General features: G+C 34.8%; 1 protein-coding gene and 1 non-coding gene across 2 annotated transcripts in view; one reads left to right on the top strand and one right to left on the bottom strand.

Annotated features, from left to right (window-relative positions):
• Window positions 1-27399, top strand: part of LOC135211929 (formin-2-like) — a 103047-nt gene that overhangs the window by 25701 nt on the left and 49947 nt on the right. The window lies entirely within an intron of this gene.
• On the bottom strand, window positions 4182-4254 carry Trnar-acg (transfer RNA arginine (anticodon ACG)). The gene has a single exon. It is a non-coding gene; the product is annotated as a tRNA-Arg (tRNA).

Here is a 27399-nt window from a genome sequence, read left to right as displayed (position 1 = left end):
TTAGGTGTTACTTTTACATAAATCCAGAATTCTCCCAGTCTCCCCCGACGTAAGACTAATTTTAAATGCTTAACTACTTTGAAAGATGCAATGTCACAACATGAGACATTAAGACAACACCTTATTCATGATATTTTTACTCACCTCAGTAATGGTTGCATATAGCTTTCCTTGACAAATTTCAAGGAAAAACATGCAAATAACATTAAATTATTCCTTTTAGTTCATTTATTATCAGAAACAATAATATATGGCTTTCCTTTAGTCCATTTATTATCAGAAACAATAATATATGGCTTTCCTTAAGTTTCGAAAAAAATATATGAAAATTAATATTAAATCATTCCACTCAGTACAATTATTCTTAGTGCACAAAACTTTAACACTGCACCTTACATACTGGCACAGCCTGTTCAGCTACTATCTTTCTTCAATCGTAATTTGAATGTAGGAGTGTAAAAAAAATTCCTTAAATTGTATTATCCCTAACGGGTTGCACTTTTCCATTTTGCTCTCTGGCCGTTATCACAATTACTCCCACTATTACTGGTCTTACTTGTTGCCCTCTAAAAAACGTGATAAATTCTCACTCATTAAAAACTAATACTATCATATTCAGTTAGATCATGCAATTCTTATTAACAACACCTTAAATCATGTGGGCTCAAGTTGGCCAATAGTTATTAATCAGCAGGGCGGCTTCATTGTGCTTGTGACTGCTTGGGAAAGAGAGATAAGAGTAGTTATTTTTAAGACAAGACCTTGTTCCTCCAGAAAGAAGCAAATATGCAGGTAGAAATGTAATGAAACAGGCACTGCATACCGTAGCGCAACTGTGTGAAACTGAGCTGAAACCCAGTCATATATTAATAACAGAAAGTTTATAATGCTTTAGTTTTGGCAGTAGCCTGTAATATTAGAGTTTCTCAAAATCATTTTCTATATTTTAGTCCAAGATGTAAAAAAATCCTTGAATTCAATTCTTTAATTTATCTAATAATTCTTTATCTAATTCCCTGAAATTCTCCTTGACGACCCTAACATCCCTTGAATCAAGGAAAATTCCTTGAAAGTGGAAAACCTTTACAACGTTATGAAACACTTCAAGATGGCTAGGGAGTGGCCAGGTATAAAAAGCGCGATAGTTCTTCTATAAATAAATTTCAGTGGTCACTTTACTGGTTAATCTTAAACCAGCCAACTATTACTATATATAAACGCCCAATGTCGACCACGCGTCGCGGAAGCTGAGGTTTGACCTCGCATGTAAAATACTACTACGCCAGACCTCTTTGCTTTTATGAAGAAAAAAAAAAATTCTTCTAAAATATCGAAGGTCAAATCTGCTTTAAAAGTCAGTTTTAATCCAGCGGTTTTAGGTTTTCAGTTTTACATACTCTCTGCTATCTTGCAGTGTTGGGTTAAGGCTGTCAAATAAGATTAGACTTCTTCACCATACAGCACATTTGGCAAATCTCAAAAAACTTACCACATTTACGATGAATACAAGTTTTTATGTTTCCTGGCAATGAAAATGGAATGGACAACTTTTTAGTTGAAAAATAATAAATTTACAAAGAAATTATTAAAAAATCATAAATAAATTCGATTTACATACCACAAATCTCGTAGATTTGACATAGATGTATTACTCTAGTTTGGCTCCGCCCTGCCACTCGCTTCTGGATTTTCTATAATGATCCAGAACTATTCCCTGGACCGAAGGAATGCCAATACCTGTACTCTATGACCCACAACCAGGATTGAACTCCCCCCTCCCCCCTCTCCCCCTCCCCCAAGAGCAGCAGATGGTCAGCAAAACCCGAGAGAGAGCAGAATGGTCAAATAGTCAGAACAGTAGCCAGAGAAGAACGAACTTGATATAAGTAACGTATTCTTGTAGGTATTTTGATCTACAATACTGACTGAAAAGCCAAGTCCAAATAAAAAAAACAAAAAAAAACTGAACAAATAGTTATAAAATCACACTAAGTGTAATTTCGTAAAAATAATAACAAATAAAAATTAATAAAACTTATAAGTAATTATTTGAATAAATATAGATATTTTCTTTGACTTTTCAGCAGCTAACAATTCTTGGACCGACCAAAGACTACTAAAGGATTCAGAGTCGATGGAACACTTTTTCGGCAATAACTTTTTATCAAAACAACATCGGATAAAGATAAAAGATGGCAAGTGTACACTCTATAACCCTACCTACATTTTGCAAGTATTATTTAGTACCTACGTTCGATATATCTTATATTAATAGAGTAAAATGAAGTCGCCGATGCCGGAACCGAGAAAATTACATAAAATGATTCTAAAACCATGCGTGACTTAAACATAATATGACGTCATGAGGCTCCGCCCATCCACCAGGTAGGCAGTAAGTCAATAACAGTGAATAGGTGAACAGATATGCTTACACAGCCTATTATGCATTTCTTAAGCCTTGACATTGTTTTTCGGAAACAACTTTTAAACCGACTTAAGGATTTCCATGCTACTAAAGCACTGAATGTTTCAAACTTCGTCCTAACGTTCGGAAGTATTGTGCATCGCCATATGTGTTTCATTAACTTTTTTTACTTAACAAACTAAGGTTAAATCTGCGCTTACCACACAACTATCCGCAAAAGTGGTAACGTGTATTAGTGACGTCGGCATAGCGTAACCTCCATTATACTTTATATCATACTTTATCAATGATTGTTTGACTTATGGTTAAATGCCATTTTACCTATCCTGGGTAATACGAATATTTTAAAACGAAATTAATATACTGTATGATGATATATAATTTTTAAGATTAATATGTTTTAATCTATAGGTAAAGGGGATGGCTCTGCGTCATACATACTATAAATCATAAAGCACCACGTGTTGGAAACGGTTTGAGTAAGGCAAGATGTTGGTCTTTTTTCTAAGAGCAAATGGCTTAATAAAGCACATTTCTCAAATCAGTGTACTACCATAAATTAGGACAATGTTCGAAACATGCTTTAGTAGCATGGAAATCCATACGTTGGTTTAAAGTTTTTTTTTTTTTACGAAAAACACTAATTCATGGCCTCAGGAATGCATAATAGGCTTCAACAAATTCGTGAATGGCAGCAAGATACAGAATTGTCCCCGTAGTTGCAAGACTGCATTTGTGCTACGGCTTGCCACTTTGTTTACAAGCAGACTCGTGGCAAGAGCGAGAACAACGGTGAATAAATATAATTATTTCTATAGTAGGCATTACCTACTTGGCGATACTCATCTCTTGCTACAACAAATAGCAGGCTATGGCGTCGAAACCTGAGTTAAAACAAAACGGATTGTCTTTTGTATTCCCGCCCTGAATAGTTGTAGATCTAATTAATGAGCTATAGACTGGTTCATTATGTGCATTAATTACATATACACTGAATTATTTGACAAGTAGAAACAATACGAATATAAAGAAAATGGAAGAATTCAAAGCTAACAACTTAGTCCCAACAGCTGCTGTGGAAGCCGCGATGAAACCTCTACATAATAATAATAATAATAATAATAATAATAATAATAATAATAATAATAATAATAATAATAATAATAATAATAATAATAATAATAAGAATATAATATAATAATAATAATAATAATAATAATAATAATAATAATAATAATATAATAATAATAATAATAATTGAGATGATAATGCAATCTAGGGGATGATGACAAATCCTGTTCGTCATCACTGAAATCGCTGAAGCGTAGCATGGGTACTAATATCAATTAACGAATATGTCATCGGGAAGTGGGCAGAGACACATTGAAGAGACGTTTGCCCCATATGTAAACTTCTCTTCACTGTTGGTGGAGCCTCACGCCGTCATCGGTTAACGTCACAACTGCGTTCAAAACCCTTACCTACTATTTTGATGGCTTTGGCATAGGAAACTCACTTTCACTCTGATAAGTACCAAAACTATTGAACTTAGGTACATAACAATAATAGCAAAAATTAGGTAGGGTTATGAATTATAATACATTTGCCAACTTTCACATTTATCCCGTGTTTTGATAAAAAGTTATTGCCGAACGACAGCATTCCATCGGCTCTGAATCCCTTAGTAGTATGCATTAGTTATATAAACAAATGTAGAATAAATAAACGGAGAGGTTGCTGATGCAAAAACCTATTCCGACCTTGCCAGGATTCGAACCTGGAATCTTCTGATCCGTAGTCAGACGCGTTATCCGTTGCGCCACAAGGCCGTTGCATAGATGCCGTGTTGAAACGGTGATATCTAACACGTTTTTTAACTACAAATTTACAACACTTCAAATAAGTATCATTTGTTTATTAAGCAATAAGCAATCTCATTTCTTTTACGTGGTTATTTAACAACGTTTCTAAGCAAACACGTTGAAAATAAGAGAGCATGAGTTTTCAAGCTATATATAGGGAAGATTTTGGGTCGCGGCCAGAAAGTGCGGGCCACACTGACACACACACACACACACACACACACACACACACACACACACTCTCCTCCCTCTTACTCCGCTCTCTCTCTCTCTCTCTCTCTCTCTTCTCTCTCTCTCTCTCTCTCTCTCTCTCTCTCTCTCTCTCTCTCTCTCTCGCAAGCGCACACAAATGAAATTATCAATGAACGAGTGCACACAAAATACACCCAAATGAGACTGGGAAATTACGTCTAGAGAGAGGAAAAACAAATCTTCACAACAAAAATAATTTGGATGAAAACATAAACAACCATATCAGGATTGCGAGGAAAAGGCTAATTTAACTCTTTTAATAAATCATCACTAAAATCAATTTTATCTGAAAAAAACTCAATAGCTTGCATTCACATTTCTATGCGCAAAATCACAGGTATGTGCGTACTAACTTTAACGAATGGGGTTCCATATAGAAATCACTTAAGGCGACTACCACTTAATCTTTTTTTAAACAAAAGCACGGATCAGAAAATATTAGCTTACTATAATGGTAGTGAATAATGTCTCTTGAAAGGGTTGGCAGAACTGAGAGCGCTAAGCAGTTCTCAAGAGAAAACAAGGCAGGTATTTAAACCAACCTTACTGGATAACTAGATATTCTTCTAATGATTTCCACTAAAATAAAAGGTCGCTGAACTAATACCGCAACATCAACAAAATTTCCGACACGCTTTCAGAAATATCATAAAAAATTCACATATTCTGAGAGAGAGAGAGAGAGAGAGAGAGAGAGAGAGAGAGAGAGAGAGAGAGAGAGAGAGTAGCCAGTCAACCTTCAAACTCTGCTAATAATGCAAAAGTCAAAATTATGTTCAAAAGCCTAATGGCAGCAGCGTTTCCGGTGCAACCTAAACACAACCAATAATGATGCTATACTTTTTTCCTTGCTGATATACTAATCAGCAATCACCCCAACCCGTAAAATTAAGCTAATAAATACTGAAACCTATGAATGTTGAAGCAACATAATGAAACTAATGAAGTGTTACTTTCACGCTACACAAAGATGAAGAGCAAAAATAAATTTACCTTTTTACTGATCGGCTAGTCTCCTGTTTTTTTTTTTTTTTTTTAAAGGCCTTCTGCTTCCTACAAGTTATTAACAAACGTTCATTATATCTTACCTACATTATCATTACGCATCCTATGAATTTCTTCAATATTTCTGTTCTGCTTCTGACTTCCAGAAATCACTAAAGTAGGCATTGGACTGATGAAAGAAAAGGTTATCGAGAGGAATTCAGATTTCGAGACCAATTCCGTCATATACAGAAACCAAACCCCACGTAAAGAAAGCAATAAAGCAAATTCAAGATACGAAACGTTTCGTTTAAAGGTAAATCTTGTTAATCCCAGACTGTTCATGGGAGGTTTTAAGGTTCAGGTAAAAACTAATTTTGTGAGACCAACTTGATGATGAAATACCGCATCATACTGGAATGATCTTCATAAAAAGAACAGTACACGAAATTGACGAAATTACTAAAAGAGTGAACTGAAGGGTCGAAAATGTAAAGGGTAAAAGGTGAAAGAGACATAATTCGGGCTCCACTTCAAAGGTATTTTCCGTAACAAGTCTAATATGCGAAGCTGCAGCAGACCTTTTTAATCTGTAGCTCGCTATGCATACATGGAACAAAGCAGAAAAGAAACTGCTATTTGGTAACAATGATTAAGACGGTCCAAACAGGATATAATGCTCTCAGTAATCGTACAATATTCGTAACCCTTTTGTTGGTGTGTTCAACACATTTATTTCCTATTTTTAAGGTCTGGAATAACTGTTGCAATGGTTGCGTTTACGTTGTCGATATTTAATGTATATATATATATATATATATATATATATATATATATATATATATATATAAATATGTGTGTGTGTGTGTGTGTGTATACATATATATATATATATATATATATATATATATATATATATATATATATATATATACACATAAATTGGTGTTATGACTTTTTATAACTATTAGTTGTGAAAGGTTTTGAGGAAGCGATGCGGAAGATGAAAGCAACTCTTGGGAAAGGGAAGAATGCATACTTCATGCAATTTCTAAACATGCAAGGGTGGCTAACGAGTAATGGCCATTTTCCCTCGATAACCTTCGAGCGTTATTGCTTTAGTTGCACTAACTTTGGTCCTTAAATATCTGTCTAGACAAGTTTATCATACTCAATTAAATTGCCTGCCATGTCGTGGCAGAATTTGAAATGAGAGAGAGAGAGAGAGAGAGAGAGAGAGAGAGAGAGAGAGAGAGAGAGAGAGAGACTCGCATCATTGTCTTACTTGCAAACCCTTCGACATTCAAAAGACAAGACATAATTAAGAACTTCTAATTAACAGTCTTAGTCGACACCGTATTGTAACACAACATGGCTTCGTTCCTCTGATGAAATGAGGAAGCCAAAAACTAAACGACGATAAGGACTTCATTTTCTTAAAAGTGTTGACTTAAAGGAAATTCTTAGTTACGTGGAAAATGAAATATCAAAGGTCAGTACCTTGAAATTCAATACAATATAATATAGTGATTCGTTATAAAAGCTAATAAAAAGCCAGCTTTTTCGAGAACCCAAAGATTATTTAATATGAAAAAGCAATTAAAACCAATGTATTTCTAGACATTCCAGCCAAGCTGTAACTACCATCTAGGAGATGGACAACCTTGTTCAACAAACAGTAGCATTTTCGTGTAATGGGATGTAAAACTTCCTCATATAGGAACTAGCAGAGATTAAGAAAGAGTTCCCTCTTTCTGACTCTGGGTACTCAATCACCCATTCTTAAACCATAGAGGGGTACCGATACTTGAAATCATATGTCCAATCTCCATCATACCTTGTATTTCACAATAACGTCAGAAAACGAGTCGACAATACCGCCTATAGCATTTTGTTGACTCTACCAGGTACTGACATTGAATGAAAAAAGTACAAATGAAATAATCCCATAGTTGCAACTTTCAATGTTATGGTCACTGATGTGGAATGAGTACACAATGCCAAGTACGTCAAAATATACTGGGCTGATTGTCTTTTTTTTTTTACTGGCCTCAACTGCAGAGAAAAAATATATTAATGCTGCGACAAAATTTATACATTAATTGTCCCTAAATTAAAAATTATAGGAACAGAATCTCAAATGCCACACGGAATGGACAACATTCAAATGTAACCTCTTTATACATCACCTTTTCTCGATAATGTTTCACACCTTTTCAAAATGCCTGTGTCTCACACAAATTTAATCGAAATTCACAAATAATAAGCCATTAAAATATTTATAAATTTGAAGAGGGTTATGCATTTTGGACGACGATGAGTCGCGGTTTGTTCAAAGACAAGACAAGATTATTTTCTACACAACCTTAGATGGACTGACAAAGGGAATCGCAAACACCGAGATCAATGGCAATGTTACCGTTATTGGGAAAGGTCGGCAAATCTCTATGTGTCGTCTGACTTCTTAAATAACAAGGAGCATACCTAGCTTGAACAATGAGATAAAGAACCTCAAGTCTGGTGCTGAGGTTAATGTGACAAGTTTGAAAAAGAAAAAAAAACTTCCGCAGTGGCATAAAATAAATGCCCTCCAAAACAGCATAAAAAAAAAAAAAAATCAAAGAATGAAATTTCCGTTACACGACCTTTAGCAGTGTTAATTTGGTACAATGCATTAAGGTATCACTGACAATACAAGCACTTCTTCGTTTCATCCTCAAACACAGACAAACTTTCCAAAACTATTTCAAAATCTTGAACTTATCGATTATCGACGAATGATGGTTCATCATTTAAATCCGATATTAGTTAACTTCAGAAATCTGACACTAGGAAGAGCTTCTTTGTTCTGGCATTTCCTTCTGACACAGTTTGAATTCTTGAATGTGGTCGATAAAATACAATAAGATATCGGGAAAATGACTCAATGAAAGACTACAAACCTTCAGGCGGAAAAAAGCTTTTAAGTTTCCACATATAAGGCAATTTAACACAAAAAGCAATTTTCAGTCCATATATTTGCGCTATAGCATGGCAGGGACTCACAAAAAATCATGAATTTTGAACAATATACGTATTACGAACAGCGAAAACTGATTGAATTGCAGGAACGATCAACACTGCGATTAAGTTTCGTGGGATGAAGTTTCCGCTGTACTTTTCGTGTTTCAGTACGGTCTTGGCTCCCGAGACAATTATGCATCTACCTGCTGCGTTTCCCTTTTTGTAAAAGGAGTCCATTTGCTGTCTCCAAATTTTGCCTCATCGCGGGAATTACTCCAGAATAGATTGCAAGCCTTGACAGAAAGTCTCAGGTCATACAAAAACCTACAGGTTCAATTCGCTTCAGTAGTAATGAAAATAAAAAACTAAATTAGACTCTCTTTTCAAAGTAATTTATCATTTCACTCTAAAACGAAGCAAAACAAAAAACTTTTCGTAATTAAGGGTCTCGTTCATTTCTAGAGAGCCAATTTTTCATCTTTAACCACTGAGTTTTTTGGGGAGAAACTTCAAACCAACAATTTATAGAATTGCTTTTTTGAGTTGTAGGATATCATTGCTACAGTGAAACAGCCTACCATTATCCGACTAAACGTAGTTATTCAGTCACTGGCCAATGACTACCTCCCCCAAAAATTAATAATAATAATAATATATATATATATATATATATAGATATATAGTAATATATATATATTATAATATTAGATCTATATATATATATATATAATATATATATATAACATAATATATATTAATATTATAATTATAATAATCCATAAGGCCTTTAGGCTATAGGTCATCCAAAAATATGAATAATGTCCTTTGCATACTATTGACCTTCCTAGAAAATTTCTCGGAAATCGATCCTCGATATTTTCCTCAGTCATCTGAAAAGACAATTAAATAATATTCAAAGCATTGTAAAACTTATTCGTATTGATATAGTTGATTACTTTTCGGAACAAATGTACTCAATAAAAAGCGTCTATGTTATATCCAGTGCATCCCTTTTCCTTCTCATCAGCTGGGAGTTCTGAATTACTTAAAAAAAATTAACTGAAGATGACCTTTTATATAACGAAATATTTGGAGGAAATATCGAAGAGAAATTTTCAAGTGTATTTAGTTGGAATGAGACGATAATTTCAAAGCTGAAAATTAAAAATCCCCGGGACCACTTGAACGTAAATCAAATCAACACAAAAGCGAACCCCATAAAAAAAGTGTTTCTGGCATATACATAACGAAGTCAGACTTTGGTAATACACAGCAGTAGCATAAGGCTAAAACACAAAATAATATCACCATTAAGACATAACATAAGTCCCTTGTAAGCACAGGAGATGACAAATTCTAAACTAGCGCACAATAACTTCAAATTCTAAATGCTGAAGAAGTGTCTGAGACCTTCGGGAAAACTACCACACCTCACCAAGACCTTTACATTCCACCACCTTCCCGTGGCATAAAATAAGCAAAATATATGCTCTTCGAATCTACATAAACTCAGAAGCAGCGTAACTCATCGTCTGTTGAGAAGAGTAACGAGAGCCCTCACGAAATGAGCTTCACCCAAGACTCGACTGCAGTAATTATGCCTAGCCACTGATAAGCCTTTCAAGTTCAATTCAAATCCTTTAAAAATATTCATTCAAAATCAGCACAAAAATTTTTTTGGGTGATATTTGCCTTAATCCTTGAAGAACCTAAAAACTAAAACTTTCGATGCAAAGAAAAATTCAGTAAAGAAATGGACAGTTCAAATCCCCTTTCACTCATAACCGTTTACAACTTTTTTCTAATTCATCCAAAAGAAGTTTCATGAAGTGAACATTATAGAAACATTATTAACAGAAAATTCAGAAGTGATTCAGGCAGTTCTGAAAACTCTCAATTACATTTTCATTATCGACCCGTGAGTCATCATTGCATGCAAAAATAACTTTTATAAGAAAATATAGAGTTGAAAAAATTACATGAGTCATACACATAGCCCCTGTTACATTAATGTAGCTTTACCCATTCAGACGGAGTAAACCGAATATCCAACAGCGTGAAAGTTATGGAGTTGAGCAACTTTCTGCCATCTCAATTTTCTTCCTCTACGCCGTAGGATGGCTTTAATCCCTTTTCTATGTGTGCTGCTATGGACAGCTATGTTGGGCTGGAGAGGAAAATTTTTCGTCCCCTTATGTACCTGTAATCCCCGTCAGAACACCCTCTCCAATAATTGACTCTGGAAATCGGTAACTCTTTGATAACACGATTCAGTAATTTATTTTATTATTTTTATTTTTTATTTTATTTCTTTTGAACTATAAAGTTATAACATTCTTTTCCAGCTTCGGGATTTTCATGATCTTCACAACATTTCTTCCTTTGAGAGATAGGTCTATAGCTTCTTTCGTGGTTAAGACCTACCCAACTATTTTTCTTATCTACATTTTTTTTCTCCGTACCTCGGCTATGAAAGGACATTAAGAGCGTCTGTTTCATTCTCCTTTACTCTTTATAAAAATACTCCGCATGTTTTGACTCCCAAATTTTTTGTAATTAAATGTCCAACCACAATGATGAAGGGAGGAAGATACCGATATGATGTGGAAAAAAATAATAGAAAGAATGCAATATAAATATGAAACTCAGAAAAATTGGAAGGATATTCTGAATAAATGGTTAAGGAAATAAAAAGTAACTGAAGGGCATCAAAGAAATTACCGTTGGAGATGGTAAACAACCAACATTTAACAAAAGAAAAAGAAATTTTGAGTAATGCAAATTTACAAAAGAATATTTACTTTGTGGCAAAAGCTGAAGGAAAGGACTGAATCGACAAAACAGCTGTGAAGAAAATGTACATACCCTGTACAAATACAAGAGATTAGATGAGAAACAGATGGAATAAAAAATAAAACAATTACTTAAAAAAGCCGTGGGGAAGGGGTAGGCGGTTGAAAGTTATAAAAAAGTAAAATAACAATAGAAATTTGGAAAAAGCAAAACAACTGTACAAGTATGAAATACGAAACATTCAGCATCTGCGATGTTAATCAATTAATTTTTATGAGGAAAGTTTGAAAATGGGAAAATGCAGAGAGAGAGAGAGAGAGAGAGAGAGAGAGAGAGAGAGAGAGAGAGAGAGAGAGAGAGGGTACTTAACCTTGAAATCTGACCGGAAAAACGTCGACCTCCAGCCTCCTCCTTTGATCTTCCACAATACCGTGTCTGATGAAGCCCGACTGGCAAGCTGCTAGATTATTGAGATGATCATACCTGATGGCACTTCAGAAATGAGAATTCTGTAAGTATCCTGTGATTGCAGATGTCATATCTGAAAAGCCCTGATACCTAAAACTTTCTTACGAAAGCCCTTAATCACGGCAATCGCCGTGAGAAGGAAGATTTCTTATATTCCCTCGAATGTGCCGGAGCTTAGCTTGAATGGCGAGGAAGAAATATCTAGGACTGACTCTATTCCACTGGGATCAAACAAGTCTTTGCTAAAGACCTTGATATACGGAATGGGCGGATATAGCGGTCGCTCCATAAAATACACCTTTATGTGTCGCTGATGATAAAACAGTGATAGCTCTTCGATATCCAGCAGATTAACAGATAAAAAATAACTTCACGTTTACTGTATCTGGGCGAATACAAGTATACGAGGATCAGTCTCTTCCACTAAGAAAATATATATTACAAAATCAAAATATCTATAGTTTTGCGTAGACAACATACTTTTTCTTTTAACAGTGTATGGATGCATAAATATAGCATATTCTAAAATTTGAATTCTTCCTAGTAATTAAAACTTGAGTAAAAAAATAAATAAATTAAAAAGCACTGTATCGTTCACTATGAAATTAACAGAGGAGAGTTGACACCCATTGGATTTTACTTCAACGTTAACGTTTTGTAATTGGTTTTTATATTATCCAAGTGCGAAATTATTTAGAGTACCAACGATTCTTCTTCACACGAACTAACAAACGCTAAAACAATAAATGAGACTCGCAGGAATCGCTAAGGACCCCTCGAAGAGCTTTATTATACAAAAATATAATAAAAGCGTTATCTTCGGAAACACATCGGTGATACCTGTTCCGACGGTCAGTGGCGTATCATCCGAATCTGCCACTGCCGAGTAGCGCTAATCTCTGCAACATTATAAACCGAACGAGCACCCTCAAACAGAAATGGATGATGACGTACGGGAACAGCGAATGATACACCGGAAAATTAGAATGATAAATGTAATCAAGAAGAACTGCTACTCCCCTCCTCTGTGTACCTGCTGTCGCAAAACTTAACCAGTTATTCATGCGGGAAAATTTATGCATGCGGAAGTGCAACAGTTTTCATGGTTTTCATAGACAATCCCTACCATTCAAGATTTGCACGCTATTACAATATTCCGTTACGGCTAGTAGTTGCATAACATGGCCTAAACACAACCGGATGGACTAATCGCTAACCCTTCTCAAAATCCTTTTTGGGTGCGGCAATATTTAATATATTATGATATCCAGTTCAGACAGAAATAATTACACAGGCTCCATATCTGATAAAATTTTCAATAAATAATTAAAATGATCTAATTTGCTCTCGGGTAAAATGTGGAAAATAAACATCGGACGTAAAGGAAAAGCCATATATTGTCATTTACATGAAACAAAAAGGCATTCTATCCTTCTTACTGTATGGAAATACGGAAAGGGAAGAACTATTTCTCAATTATTATTTTCAATACTTAAGAACTTCTGGTTGTTTCATGTATATACTTATTGATGTACGCACGCATAAATATAAAATAATCATATAATTTTACCAAATATAAAAGACTATATCTGGCGGTTATTCACTCAAGCGTATATAAGTGTATTCGTCTGCGTAAAAAAAAAAAAAAAAAAAACGAAAACGTAAGAGGAAATAACCATTTCTCTTTTTTGTTATTCAGCGCTAAGGAATAATTCCCGTAACATCCCCCAAGAAATAATGTAACAGGAAAATATTTTCCTTTTCATCTTTGTTTCTCTATTATGACAAATCCCTGGCCCCTCCCCCATTCCTAAAATATCTCGCCAGAGCCTTGCCTGCGTCTGAAGAAAAGGACCAATGCGTCATAAGTGACTTTTAGCTACATCTCTTGGCAAAATTATTGGAAAATGAAAGAACCCTACGAAAATCGCTATATAAATAGCTTTAAATAGATTTACGACGTGTAGTATTCGGCAGGTTGGTAAACTGCAAGCCACCTCTGGTACGGGAGATGGCTTAATGCTGTTTGAGTATTATATGACAGTCGAGCATTTACCTAAGCAAGGATTAACACGTGGTGTGGTTTTGATTAACACGTTTATTTAAAGCAATTAATAATAGGTCGAATTATTGAAAGAAAGCATTTTCAATGACAGCACACATACTTTACACGACGACAAAAGAATTCAAAGGAAATGCAGGAAAATTTTCTAAGTCGTGCTACTCGGTCTGACACCGAGTGAGTCACACGTTGGCTTCAAAAGTGTAGGAACCTATGTTCCCGACACTCCACATGCTTTTCGGACAAATCACCCTGTTCATCAAGTTTTCAAAAGGCATAAAATTCTTTGTTAAATCATTATCATCAAATTGTGGACTAATTTCAACACTGCAATCATACCTAGACTATACATTACTACTTTGCTACTTAATGGACTGTAACCATGTTTGTGCTTTCTCTCTCTCTCTCTCTCTCTCTCTCTCTCTCTCTCTCTCTCTCTCTCTCTCTCGTTCCAATCTTTCCTTCCTCTAAACATACTCAGGAAAGGCATTACTTTTTAGGCATCTCACTAATTCTGTTTCTTTCTATATTCCATGCGTTTCAATTTTTTAAGGAGAGGGAAATCCTTGCAAGGTTGCCACCACTGTTACGATTCAGACTTGAATCATCAGGTTATTCCTAATCTTACTTAACAAAAGGAGTTTTGAAACAAAAACTGAAAAGCATGGTAAATAATATACAAAGGAAACTCGCCCAACAATTGTTTATTTATTTATGATATCATGTACAGAAAAAAGGAAATGGTGCATTCACTCGACTAGGAACACAGTAAAAAGAAAATAAAACTGATGAAAATATGAGAATGGCATGCAAAGTAGCACTATAAATATCACATTACTCTTGAATTATCCTTTGAGGCAAGTCCCTAAACGCAAGTGATGACACAGATGAGTTCATCCTGGATGGGACAGCAATAACTGGTATCGACCTTCGAAGCTTCCTAAAGTTACTTAGATAAGGGAACTCTTGCTACTCGTTGCCAAACCATCTAAATGGGACACTCACATGTCAGTATGAAATGTTTCTTCTTTCTCTTTGTCCTTGCCCAGTGGTATCCTATGGGCGTTTATATACCCTTCAATGGTTGGGGCTAATAATGACACTACAGATAATCTCTGCTTCCCTTAAATGGAGATTCTTCAAGTTCTCGCTGGCTGATTAACTCGTCAAAAACTGCCCATCTGACCCAGGCAGATTGACAGCCTCTAGAACACGTGTAATAAAATCTTGCAACTACAGGCGTCGAATTCACCCGAATGTTTTTACTTTCTAGCATTCCTCCTTAGCCAAAATAGTCACTGTAAATAACAATGACATGCGCTGTACTTTTCCCCCAACAGTCGTCCTCTCCCCATTCATTACTTTACTTTATGAAAAGTAGCCAACACTACTCATCTAATAGCACAGTTGTGTAATATTATTTCATGAATTTAATTTGATTCTTCAGTTAAACACTCTAAGGTTATTTACACTGATACTGCATTTGAGATTTAATTTCAAGTGAAGGTAGATTTATTACTACATTTTGCTTTACCAGCACACTGCCTCAATATATCTACTTTCATCCATTTTAAGGTTGAAATATCTTGTTTGGTGATATTTGGTAGGGAATAGGAATGCAGGAGTAATCCATTGACTTAAATAAGCTGTAAACAACTGGACTACACCAAAGATTATGGGCTTACAAAGAGTGATCCCTAATTAATATTTCAATCTAAATGGAAATTTTGCAAAGACATTAGGGGTTATCTCTTCCACTGGCAAAAGAAAACAGTCAATCAGAGAGAGAGAGAGAGAGAGAGAGAGAGAGAGAGAGAGAGAGAGAGAGAGAGAGAATACTCCTTATACAATGCCATAGAAACCTTTTTAACTCAATACTAAATGTAATATATCCTTTGCCACTGGCATATCTACTTCTGTGTAACAGCAATCACGTAACGCTTTCTCTTTATTCGTCTATCTATGTCAAATAGTTTGGGATATCTTCGTCTAGCTCCGAAGAAAAGTATTTCACTATCGTTAAAATTGAATTTTTAGGAAAGAAGAACTCATTAATCAATACACGAGGAGGGAAATGGGGAAGACTGTTAGAGAGAGAGAGAGAGAGAGAGAGAGAGAGAGAGAGAGAGAGAGAGAGAGAGAGAGAGAGAGAGAGAGAGAGAGAGAGAAAGTCACGCTACATACATCGTAATGTATAGTACACCTAAGTTACCATTTACTAAAGGGAATATACCATAATCAAATATTAATGAAAATTACGCCATTTATGCATACAAATGAACCAGTGAGAAAAGAAGTGAATGCTATGATAGAGAAAAATAATTTGCTTTTTAACAAAAAATAGAAAATATCAGGCCCAGAGACATCGCATAATATAATGAAAACAGGTTGCCCTCACTGCCATTTTCCATGTTTAATTTTGCGCACCAAAAGAAGTCTTTGCAGCAAGGCCTAGGAGAGACAAGTGCCTTCAACCTCTATCGCGTGAACGAAATACACGTATGGAGAAAAGTTCAACGCATCTAAGTACACCGAACACTTCACGTATCTTCAGTTCATTTTCCCCATTTCTATAGCAGTAACAGGTTATCAAATTCTGATAGCCTGTCAATATAAGTCATGGAAAGAAACAAAATGTTCCTTGCAGCCTTGGCAATTACTTAAATGTCCTTTCCATAAACGCAGATCATATAACCTTTAAATTAATTTTCCTTGTTTGTATTTAGACTTCGCCAGGAGGCCGAAAAACTTTCCAAATTCTAAAGAAGTCCGACAAGCAAAAGAGGACCAGAAAGCAAGTTTTCTCAAATTCTGAATGCTATCGGATGAGATCGTGAGTACCAAGATTTATCTGTCTGTTCTGATAGTAGAGTTTTGCACCTTCTTTAAGAAATCTTTAAACAACACCAGTGCTTCTTCAATTACTGACTTCCTTTTGCCTGCAAGTATATGCTACACACTGGTTATTTGTATACATTTTCGCTTACTTAGTGCAATAAACATACAGAGCAAAAATTATCCATCCATTTAACCGTTAGCGATTCCCAAACGCTCACACATAAAAACTAAGTCAAATACCAAGGTCCATTTCTATCGCACAATATTTTCCTAACAGGAAACCTGGAATTATTTCATATTACTGATGAGCGCATCATAGTTATGAGTAACAGACTAATTGTAATTAGCCAAGCAAGCTAGAGAGGAAAAATCAGTTACTGATTCGCACAACTGTCGACATGAATATAAAAAAAAGGTAATTTGCCAATGAATAACAATAATTAACTTTTTAAAAGAAGTACTTTACATACCCTTCCACGCCAAGTTTTAAGTCGGGCAAATTTGTAGCTAACCCGTAATTAAAGGAAACGTCCATGTATGAGCTTCATTATGAACCAACTTTTATTATGCTGTCAATATCACAGAGCAACACAAATTAAACTAGCCCATGCACATGAGCAATCGCGCACGCACTGCACACGCCTAATCTCTTCTTATCTGTAATTGTTCTTTCATGATACCATTCCATGACACCCAACGAGTGTGCCGCACCACAGGTGCTTTTACACTGTGCCAAATTTAAATAAGAATGGTCTCTGAGGAACAAAAGGATAGAAGTGGGAGTGACAAATATCATTTGGATAATATACACATTTTGTTGTAACGCCTATACTCTGTTTTTTTCCATCTGTCCATCCGCCTGTGGTGTTTTTGTATGGTAACACTGCGTCCCGGGCTTTAGATAGTTACATTCAGCTTACATTCAACGATTATAATATCCTATTTCGAATATTAACTGTGTAATTCGCATACAGTAAATTATTAAAACACTTTTCCGTTGCAAATGTACACCCAGATATCCTTTTATTTACCTAACACTTACACATAGCGTAACTATCTAAAGCCCGGGACGCAGTGTTACCATACAAAAACACCACAGGCGGATGGACAGATGAAAAAAAACAGAGTATAGTAACAAATAGCGGTAAGAGAGTGGCTGTAATGGAATATCAAGATAAATTTGACCTAAAGTAAGTGGAGGACAGACACAATACACATACAAGGTAAAAATGTAAAATTTTACCACTAAATTATACACCACACGCATTTTTCCCCTCATCGTGATTTTGAAATCAGCAAACATTCTGGCCCCCAAAACCACCCTACCTTGAACATAAGGAATTTAGTTAATTCACATTCTCAATAAAAACCTGTTCAACGAAGACTGTTGTGACAAGATGTTTTATATGGGAAAATCTCAGGCAGTATCAAATGTATCACTGAAAAAATATATTTGTTCATGTCAATGCACTCACAAATTAGATTTGCAAGTTATGATGAAAACAAGTTTTTTCATAATTCAACGAAAACTAGGCAGGCCTTGTTTACAAATAAAGAAACTCGCTATTTCTTTAGTAAAGCACGTATATTGACTTTATAAACCAATAACTTTTAACATAAACTGAGTATATCGTCAAAAGGACAACATTTCCATAAGAAACTTTTTTTTCTGAAACATTGTTCCAAAATATCATGTAATTCTGATAGTAATAACATGCTCAGTGTGACTAATCTGCTAGGCGAACTTAAGCAAGCAACAATGGGTCTGGTTAGTACATGAAGTCACTGAAAAGTGCCGATTGGCCTCCTCTATCACACTACTGGGCCTTTGTCTAAACTAATGACTCATTTTGTGTTTGTGAGACAAATACTTCACTGTGGTCTCAGATCTAACTTAATTAACAATCTTCTATTGAAAAGAAAATTACAGACAACTATTACATAAGAAATCGCTGAAACAGACCAGAAAGGAACGACTAGCACAGCAGGAGGCAAATGGATAATTTTCCACTAAAAGGAATGACTAAAATCAACAATCAAAAACTTCTTTCAGTTTTCTTCTGAAGATTGAAAAAGAAAGCTACAAAATTACTGTGTATAACGTGGTTACTTATAGGTATTTACTTATAAGTAAACATGTTATACACAAGTGATTTTGTGGGTTTCTTTAAAAAAGAAATCAATAAAATGAAATCCTACGCAGAAGCCTCATGAGCGTTTTAATACCGAATAAGTTTCCACTTCATTCAATTGTCAGTCCATAAGTAATAAGTAATCTCTTTAAGGAAAGGCGCATGCGCGCGCACGCACGCACTTACTTACATAGCCTAAGTACAGTCACATTGCAAGACTTCCGATATGAAACTGGGAAAGCAAAGCTCATTTAAAAGAGATCATCACTGTGGAAAAACTCGCCGGCAAATCATTGATCAGGGTCTACCCCCGGTCTAGGTATATTTTGGGTCAACAAACTCTCAATTAACTCGGTCACACATCATGAAGGAATATATTGAATTTGTTTGTTTGTTTGTTTGTATGGTGTTTTTACGTTGCATGGAACCAGTGGTTATTCAGTAACGGGACCAACGGCTTTACGTGACATCCGAACCACGTCGAGAGTGAACTTCTATCACCAGAAATACACATCTCTCACACCTCAGTGGAATGCCAGAGAATCGCACTCACGGCCACTTAGGTGGCAGGTCAAGACCATACCGATCACGTCACTGAGGCGCTCATATATAAAACAAATTTGGAACAAGTATACATCCTCTGCCTCACATGATATACTTGAAAGATTGAAGCGACACAAAACAAAGCTTAGCAAAACTGAATAAATATCTGATAAAAAAACTAACGCTAATTAAAACGTAATATTTCAAAAACATTTTACATTTACATTACAAAACTAAATACCAAAATACCATTCACGGGTATTTAAAACAGTCATCAGCGAGAGAGAGAGAGAGAGAGAGAGAGGAGAGAGAGAGAGAGAGAGAGAGAGAGAGAGAGAGAGAGAGAGAGAGAGAGAGAGAAACTTTTCATCACTAACGAAACAAACATATGTCTTGGGCAAAGCAATAAAACAAAGTCTTTATTTCCATCTGACCTATGTCTTTAAAAGAGATGTTGGACACAGACGTTAATAAAAGCTGAAGACTTCAGATTATGTATAATGGATTTCGTTTTATTTATTCCCACGGGATTCCGCTGGATGTAAGATTGAGGGAAGAGTCTTTCATTCATTTCAGCGGAGTAAATAACATACTTAAATTACTAGACCGGCAGTCAGCATTAGTAGGAACTGAATTTTTAAATATAGTATTGTATATACTAATGACCAACAGCATAAATCCTCTCTGTCGTAGATTAACGCAAGTCTACCTGCAGAGAGAGAGAGAGAGAGAGAAGAGAGAGAGAGAGAGAGAGAGAGAAATTACAAAATAATGCAAGGAGGCTGGTATATGTTACAATGCAGTGGTAATAAATATATGTTGCCCTTATCACAATTTACAATCAAGGTCTGGAAATGGCATAATTATTTATGATTTCTAATAAGAGGAAAGGAAATGCCAATCTAGCATAATGGTAGTCTAATTCCAAAACGAAACAAAGCAGAGAAATCATTACTTCCCAATAAAAAAAACTTTAACTACAATTCTACAGAGATTCAGTATGACCAACAACTAAATTCAAGATCAACCCCATAAAGCAACACTAATCGCATCGCGACCGCGAATTGGTTACTTAAGCAAGATCTAACGATTGATATTACCTTTGTTCCAAACTAATGACTCCAAATAGGCATCCACTTCTACTCTCTCCCAATTTCTCTAATGTTGGAAAAGTCATGGTGCATTAAAGCCCGATGGTCTCTTCAGTATAAGAGAGAGAGAGAGAGAGAGAGAGAAGGTCACACACGAGACAACGGTCTGTAAGTGGAGATAAAACGCTTGAACATTTATATGATGGGCTAAAATAGAAACACAAAATATAGAGAATCCGAGTTCCCTTGAATCCATACCCTAAAATTGTCATGTCCTCCCACTGACATCAGTACAACATAGCCGTCAAAAAGCTGTTTGTAATCCAATATGTTGTTACAACTACTCTATACTTTGGCAAGTGTATTTTTAGTTGTCGTTTTCTAAACGAATCCAATAACTGCCCAGATTTGAAGCCAGTAGGAACCCAGATCATCACCATTCAACGGTCTGAATGGTATTTTATGGAATCTTGGTTGAACTATGTCAATTCGTCTCGTGTGTGTCTAACCCCTATTTCTTCAATTCCATGACAGGCTAATCGGGTGAGTTGCTAGCTGGGTAATTAAATCCAACAAGAAAAATCGGCTTTAAGATGATTTACAAGTGGGTAACATCGCTTCCTTTTTACTGAAAAAAAATTAACAATAGTTAACAGTCTTTCAACTTCATTTATATTTAGCTATTGACGATTAAACTTGGGCAAAAGCCGTCAAAATCTTGGGATAAAAAGTTTCCTTTTGACGATAAAGAATGATACAATACAAACATAGGCGAGTTATTTTGTTTCTTTTCCTTTCTCAAGATGAACGTAATGTATATAACACTGGGGTTATTATTTATTTATAATTATGGCACTTCATATGCACTGAAGCTAAGAAGCTAAGTGTTGCCAAGAAAAGTTTTACCCGATTCTAAAATCACAAAATTAAAAATCACACATTAGCTGGCGAACAAAAGAACTTGAAGGATGAGGTTGACATTCATGAGGGCTGTCTATGAAACATATCAGTTCAACGGAGAAATCAATGCAAGTAAAAATGAAAACAAGAAAAAAGATAAATTAAACTAAAATATGTCCTTACCATTCCAAAGCTGTTTAAATATTTCGGTTTGTAAATATAATTAAATTTGTTTTTTCTACCTTATCCTTCTTTGAAAACGTGTTATAAGGAAACAACTTCTTTCTGCTTAAAAGATATAGATCTAGATCGATCTGAATAAAATTAAAGTCCCTAATATTAAGAGAGAAACACTATATTTTATAACCGAATGAAATCAGCAAGAACTTAATTTATGAGCTCCCTTTCAAAATGTAGCGATCAAACCTTATTACTGATCGCGCAGGCACTTGGATTATCTTAGAACTTCTACCTACCTCATCAAAATCCTAACATATGAAAGTCATCCTGCTGGAAAGCGGCGCCCTTTTCACAGTTAATGAGTCAAACCTCGAGTCTTTCTCACCTGAAGTCCATCAAATCATTCAAGATAGATTTCTGATATGTTCTTCAACCAAAACCCAAAGCCATAATACACTTCCAGTAAGTGCCAAAGATGCATATCACCAGGGTGAAAAAACTAAATTCAATTCAACTGTAAACTTATTCACTAAGGGAAACTTTTCTTTCATATAGTAATGGCAAATTCCATGTTGCAATCTTGGAAATTCTCTTACGTAAAACTTGTTTAAAAATTGACTTGCTATCGATGCTCACATCAACGTTTCTCTGCCCTGATCAAACACAGAAGTTCTTAAAGGTTTATGATAACCCCTGCAAGGAAATACGACATTTTTTTCTGAAATACTTCCAATATCGGTAACATAAGTCTTGTGGTACTGAACATTTAAGTTTATATTTACCGTGGAAACGAGAGGAAAAAATAAACATATTCGAAATGTTTCGGTTAAAATAGTTCTCAGGTTTACATATGATCTCCAGGTCACCTTCATAAAAATTTCAGCAGTTCTGCAGTTGACAAACTCAAAACAAATCTGCCTACAAAACTTTGTTTTGCACTGCTCAGTTAGCTATTAATATATTGCAAGCACACTTACAATAACAAGGAAGAGATAAACTTTCATACACAAACGATATCAATGAAAGTAATAAGATTTTAAACCTTTTTCTCCTTCTAGCCATAAGCGTGACCTGATTAAGAGAAAGGCGGGCAAGGCGGCACTCTGTTTCTTCGTCATATACTGAAAACATTAAGCATATACTAGCACCAGTGATGCTGCTCTACGAATAAGCATCAGACCGTCCTCTTTTACTATTTCCCTTCTCAGCAAATAAATGCCAGAAGTTCATAACCATCACAAGAAGGATTGAAAATAAAACTAAATTACCAATGAACCCTACTGACTTGCAAGTCATCAAAATTTCCCACACATTATTAAAGCGTACAATTTTTACTTCTAATGAAAATGAATACTTTAATTCTTATTTATAATATCTTGCTAGTGATGGAAACATCTGCCCTACCAAGGTTGCATACACTACATAGAACAAAAAAAGAAAAGCGAAAGATAACAACATTGCACTTAAAAAAAATTTAATACACATAACTAACTTACACATTACAATAAATCAAGATTTTTTTTTTATCTACTACTCAAAATTATTTAAAATCAAAATAGGTTGATGATAACAGCCACCCCCGATGCCCCATCTGCACCGTTTGCCCAAATAAACAAACGGATAAATATAAACACGGATATCTTTTTTTTCTGTCATTACCAGTAAAACGTAATTATGTTTTTCCATACCAACCTAACCAGTACATATTAATTGTGACGGGGGCCAGTATGTAACCCAAACAGAAGGAAAAATTGCCTTCATAGAGGTAATTTGCACTCTTTCAACATGAAGGATTAAAATTTATACTGTTTTAGATGAAATCAAGAACAATTTTTTATTACCTACAACAAACACCTACATCTTACACTATAAAATATAAACCTGCTAAACATTGTTCTTACTGAATTATATCAAAATTAATTTACTTCAGCGAAAAAAAAAAAGTCTTCCGTATTACAATTTGCCCATAAAAAAATCTCTAACAGTCGAAGCCAAGTAAAGGTATAGACCAATGATGTTCATATAAAGATGGAACAGGTTGGACGCAGTGTAGTTGTATGGATGCGGCCGGATAAATGTGATTAGTGTTTCTTACAAACAAAATTATATGATATCGTTATATAACACGGACAAAATTAACATTGTTTTTTTTTAAAGGAAAGATGAAAAGAACGATAAGGACAAAATATGAGTTGTTGCGAAAGACAAAGAATGCTTCTCATGCATACTACCACTCGTTGTAATAACTTGATTTCTGCACATGAAGGTTCCATGTCCAAGACTACCTGTCTTGATTCTGTTCCCCCGATTCATTCTCTATTCTGTTTCCTTCAAGAGCTCTTTACATTTTCCTTTCTGCTGTTGCAAACATCCATCACGGCGATGAGTTGTATTTCTGTACAGGAAGGTTCAGACTGCGCAAAATATTTTCTTAAGAAAAAAATGTTTTCTTATTTAATAAAACTAAAATGGTACTAAAATGGAAATTATCATTTATTAATCTACACAAAACAAATTTTGGCTATGTAAACTTCATGTAAGTACGCCCCAAAACTTCCATTCGTATAGTGCAAGGCATCTTACACGAACAAATAAAATAAAAACTTTCTACAACCCCTTAAAAAAAGGATTATAAAAAATAAATGAAATGCGTTTTAATTATCTTAAGGACATCTACAGCATAAGATGAAATAAAAAGCGCTAGGCTCGTCTGGTCTGTTACAGCTAATAAAGTAATGTTTATAATAGGCTTAACGCAATTAGGTACTACTTATAAAGTTACTAAGGCATGTTCCCTTTCCTAAGCCTCTATATTTCACACTAATTGAACGATGCAACCCTGCAAAAGACGCAGAGCTACACTCCTTTTCGGCTTGCACGAGGACGTGGATGGAAGCAAGACCATTCTATTTTACAACGAATCGGGTTCAGAATCATCTGACGTTTGTGCAATGACAAACATTCAGCAAGTAACAGTTTGTGCGAGAATCACTTAACATGTAAATTCAAATCTAAAATACAGAACTTGTCAGTGCTGGATTATGATATTACATTACGTAAAAAAAAAAATTTTGTATCGTAAGCCATACAAAGCGTAAATGCATAGTCTTGAAATTTGGCATTTCCTCATGTTTAAATGAAAACGGTTAATTCACATTAATCCTATAAATATTCCCGTTTTCAAAATGAAATAAAAAAAGAAAAACAATAGCTGATTCAGCTCTATCACATAAAGATGAGTTATAGTTTGGATGCCTTGTCTTCCAATTACCAATAAACCATAATAGTTCAGGTTTAAAGTTCAAATAAACCTCAAAATTGATAATTGATAGATTCAATATTTTAATTAATTTTCGATATGACAAGGAAAAATGTTTCTAAACACAAAACACGTCTTTGATGCCAAATCCAATATGTATGGTAATAAAAATAAAGTAGAGCGCGCGCGCGCACGCGCACACGCACACGCACATATATGTGTGTGTATATATATATATTATATAGATAATATATATTATAATATTAATATATATATAAATATAATATCTATATATATATTTTATTAATTAAGTAAATAAAGTATATATATTATATATATATAATTATATATATATATGTTGTGTGTGTGTGTGTGTGTGTAAACACAAACTTTAAACAACAAATATTGTTCAATATCAGATTCGCGCTACTTCGGGAATAACGTCGAAGGGAAATTATAAGGGATAAACGGTGTATACTTAGGTTACTCGCACACTCGAGAGTACGAACCAACGAACTGTTGGTTCGAACTGTCGAGTGCTCGAGTCACTTACATAACAAACTATTTATCACATACGTATACTACCCCTTCGGTGATATTAATGAAGTAGCGAGAATTGGATATTAAACGACACTGGTAGCTTAATGTGTGCATAAAAATGTTACGGTGATGTGATAAAAATTCATATACGTATATATATATATATAAATATGAATATATATGTATGTTGGTGCGCGTGTGCAATATATGTATGTATGTATGTATGTGTGCGTGCGTATATATATATATATATATATATATATATATATATATATATATATATATATATATATATATATATATATGTTGTACGTTGTCTTTATTTTTAATTCTCTTCGTTATGTTGCGTGGCGTACTTACGAGTTCTTATTCTTTCTCTTCTTCTTCTTCTTTTCGTTGTTACGGGTAATGTTTGAAAGGTTATTTGTCATATGGGCTAACCTTCATCTATCACTAGTTACAGTTGAGTTTCTTCTCTCGTAGGAACATTTAGTTTATTTATTCTTCACCAAGTCTCTCAGGAGGTAATTTATATGTTTAAAACAGGGGTTGGATATCTTTGGGAAACTGGGCAAGTTAAACACCTCTTCATAAAAATTACTTATAATTGGAATAAACACAGTTTTCACACTACTACACTACACTGGAACAGAGTGAGAAGGAACACGGCCTCCTCGTATAAGGTCTGGTTCTTGACTGGGTTTCTCTCGCCCTTCGAATGAAGTTTCGACCTAACTACTTCAATTAGCTCCTCCTCAAATGTCCTTTAGGACACTTCCTACTTTTTCATGAATGGCTTTCATTACTTCCGGTGCCACCTCTAAATTCGTCTGATTGGTTTCGTCCCTCGACGGTAACCACCCACTGAAGGAGTCAAAGTTCAACTTTTCTGGTGAGGTTAGCACCTTACTGTTTTCCAAAACAAGTGCCAATTGTTTTGGTCTGGTTTACGAAACTGCTATTCGTGCAGACTTATGCTGTACACATCTACTCCCTTTTCTACCTTAACTTCTGGTAGATCCTTCATCACTCTACTTTCACTATATATATTCTACCAGTGGTTTTCCTAACTAAGTTTTCCCTAGCTATTTCTAGACAGACTCTTGTTGTTTCCTAACATATATATATATATTATGTATATTATCTATATATATATATATATATATGTATGAACCTTCTATCTCTTCGGGTTCCACTGTTAAATTATGCCATATAGTTTTAAGCAAGTTTGCATGAACATGGAGTAAAATGAACTATGTGAAAGTCCAGTTTTGAACTACTTCCGGACTACACAAGATATTTACCTGACACAAAACTCTGATTTATGTATGCACTTCAGGCGCCAGCTTTAACATTCTTCTAAGGAAAAGGCCATTACCCTGACGGTGCAGAGAAATTATTGGGTGTATTTAGTCAGAACGCAAGTATTAAGAAAAAATATAAAGAATCAACCATGAGTATTTACTTAAGAACTGAAAACCTCTGAGATTTACAGAAATTTTGATGTCATTGTTTTGGATCTACATTTTGCAAATTTTATCTTCATTGCAGTGAAGGACTTCTCATCATCCGATAATCTAACAACATTTGGCAATGGCACGAAGATTAGAAAAGAAATATAAACAAATAAGAAACAGCGTAATAAAAGGAAACGGGATATCTTGGAAAAGTAATACAAAGATAGTAATCAGTGTTGGACGAGCACAGATTTACATGACCAGTGAGACTATTTAGTTTAAAATGTCGTATGAACTTATCAACGTATAAGTAAAACGGAAAAAAGATTAATGATGGGAAAAATCATCCTTCGCATTCATGGATCTCATAATACCAATAATTTTTTTTTTTTTTTTTTTCATTATAACACCACACCCATGAAATATTGTTATTATCCACATAACCCTTATTATTATCCAGACTTGCAACCTAAAGAAAATGTCGAAGACAGCGCTTAGAAACTGGAAGCACAACAGACACATGGGTAACAACAAAGCTAGTACGTACCAAGTTTACACTTATAACACGAAGTTATAAAAAAACACTACTATATTTCAAAGTCACCACTGC

The sequence above is a fragment of the Macrobrachium nipponense genome, chromosome 19 (assembly GCF_015104395.2).
Source record: "Macrobrachium nipponense isolate FS-2020 chromosome 19, ASM1510439v2, whole genome shotgun sequence".
Classification (NCBI taxonomy): domain Eukaryota; kingdom Metazoa; phylum Arthropoda; class Malacostraca; order Decapoda; family Palaemonidae; genus Macrobrachium; species Macrobrachium nipponense.
The sequence above is the reverse complement of the archived record's forward strand: the minus strand, read 5'-3'. Positions and strand labels throughout refer to the sequence as shown.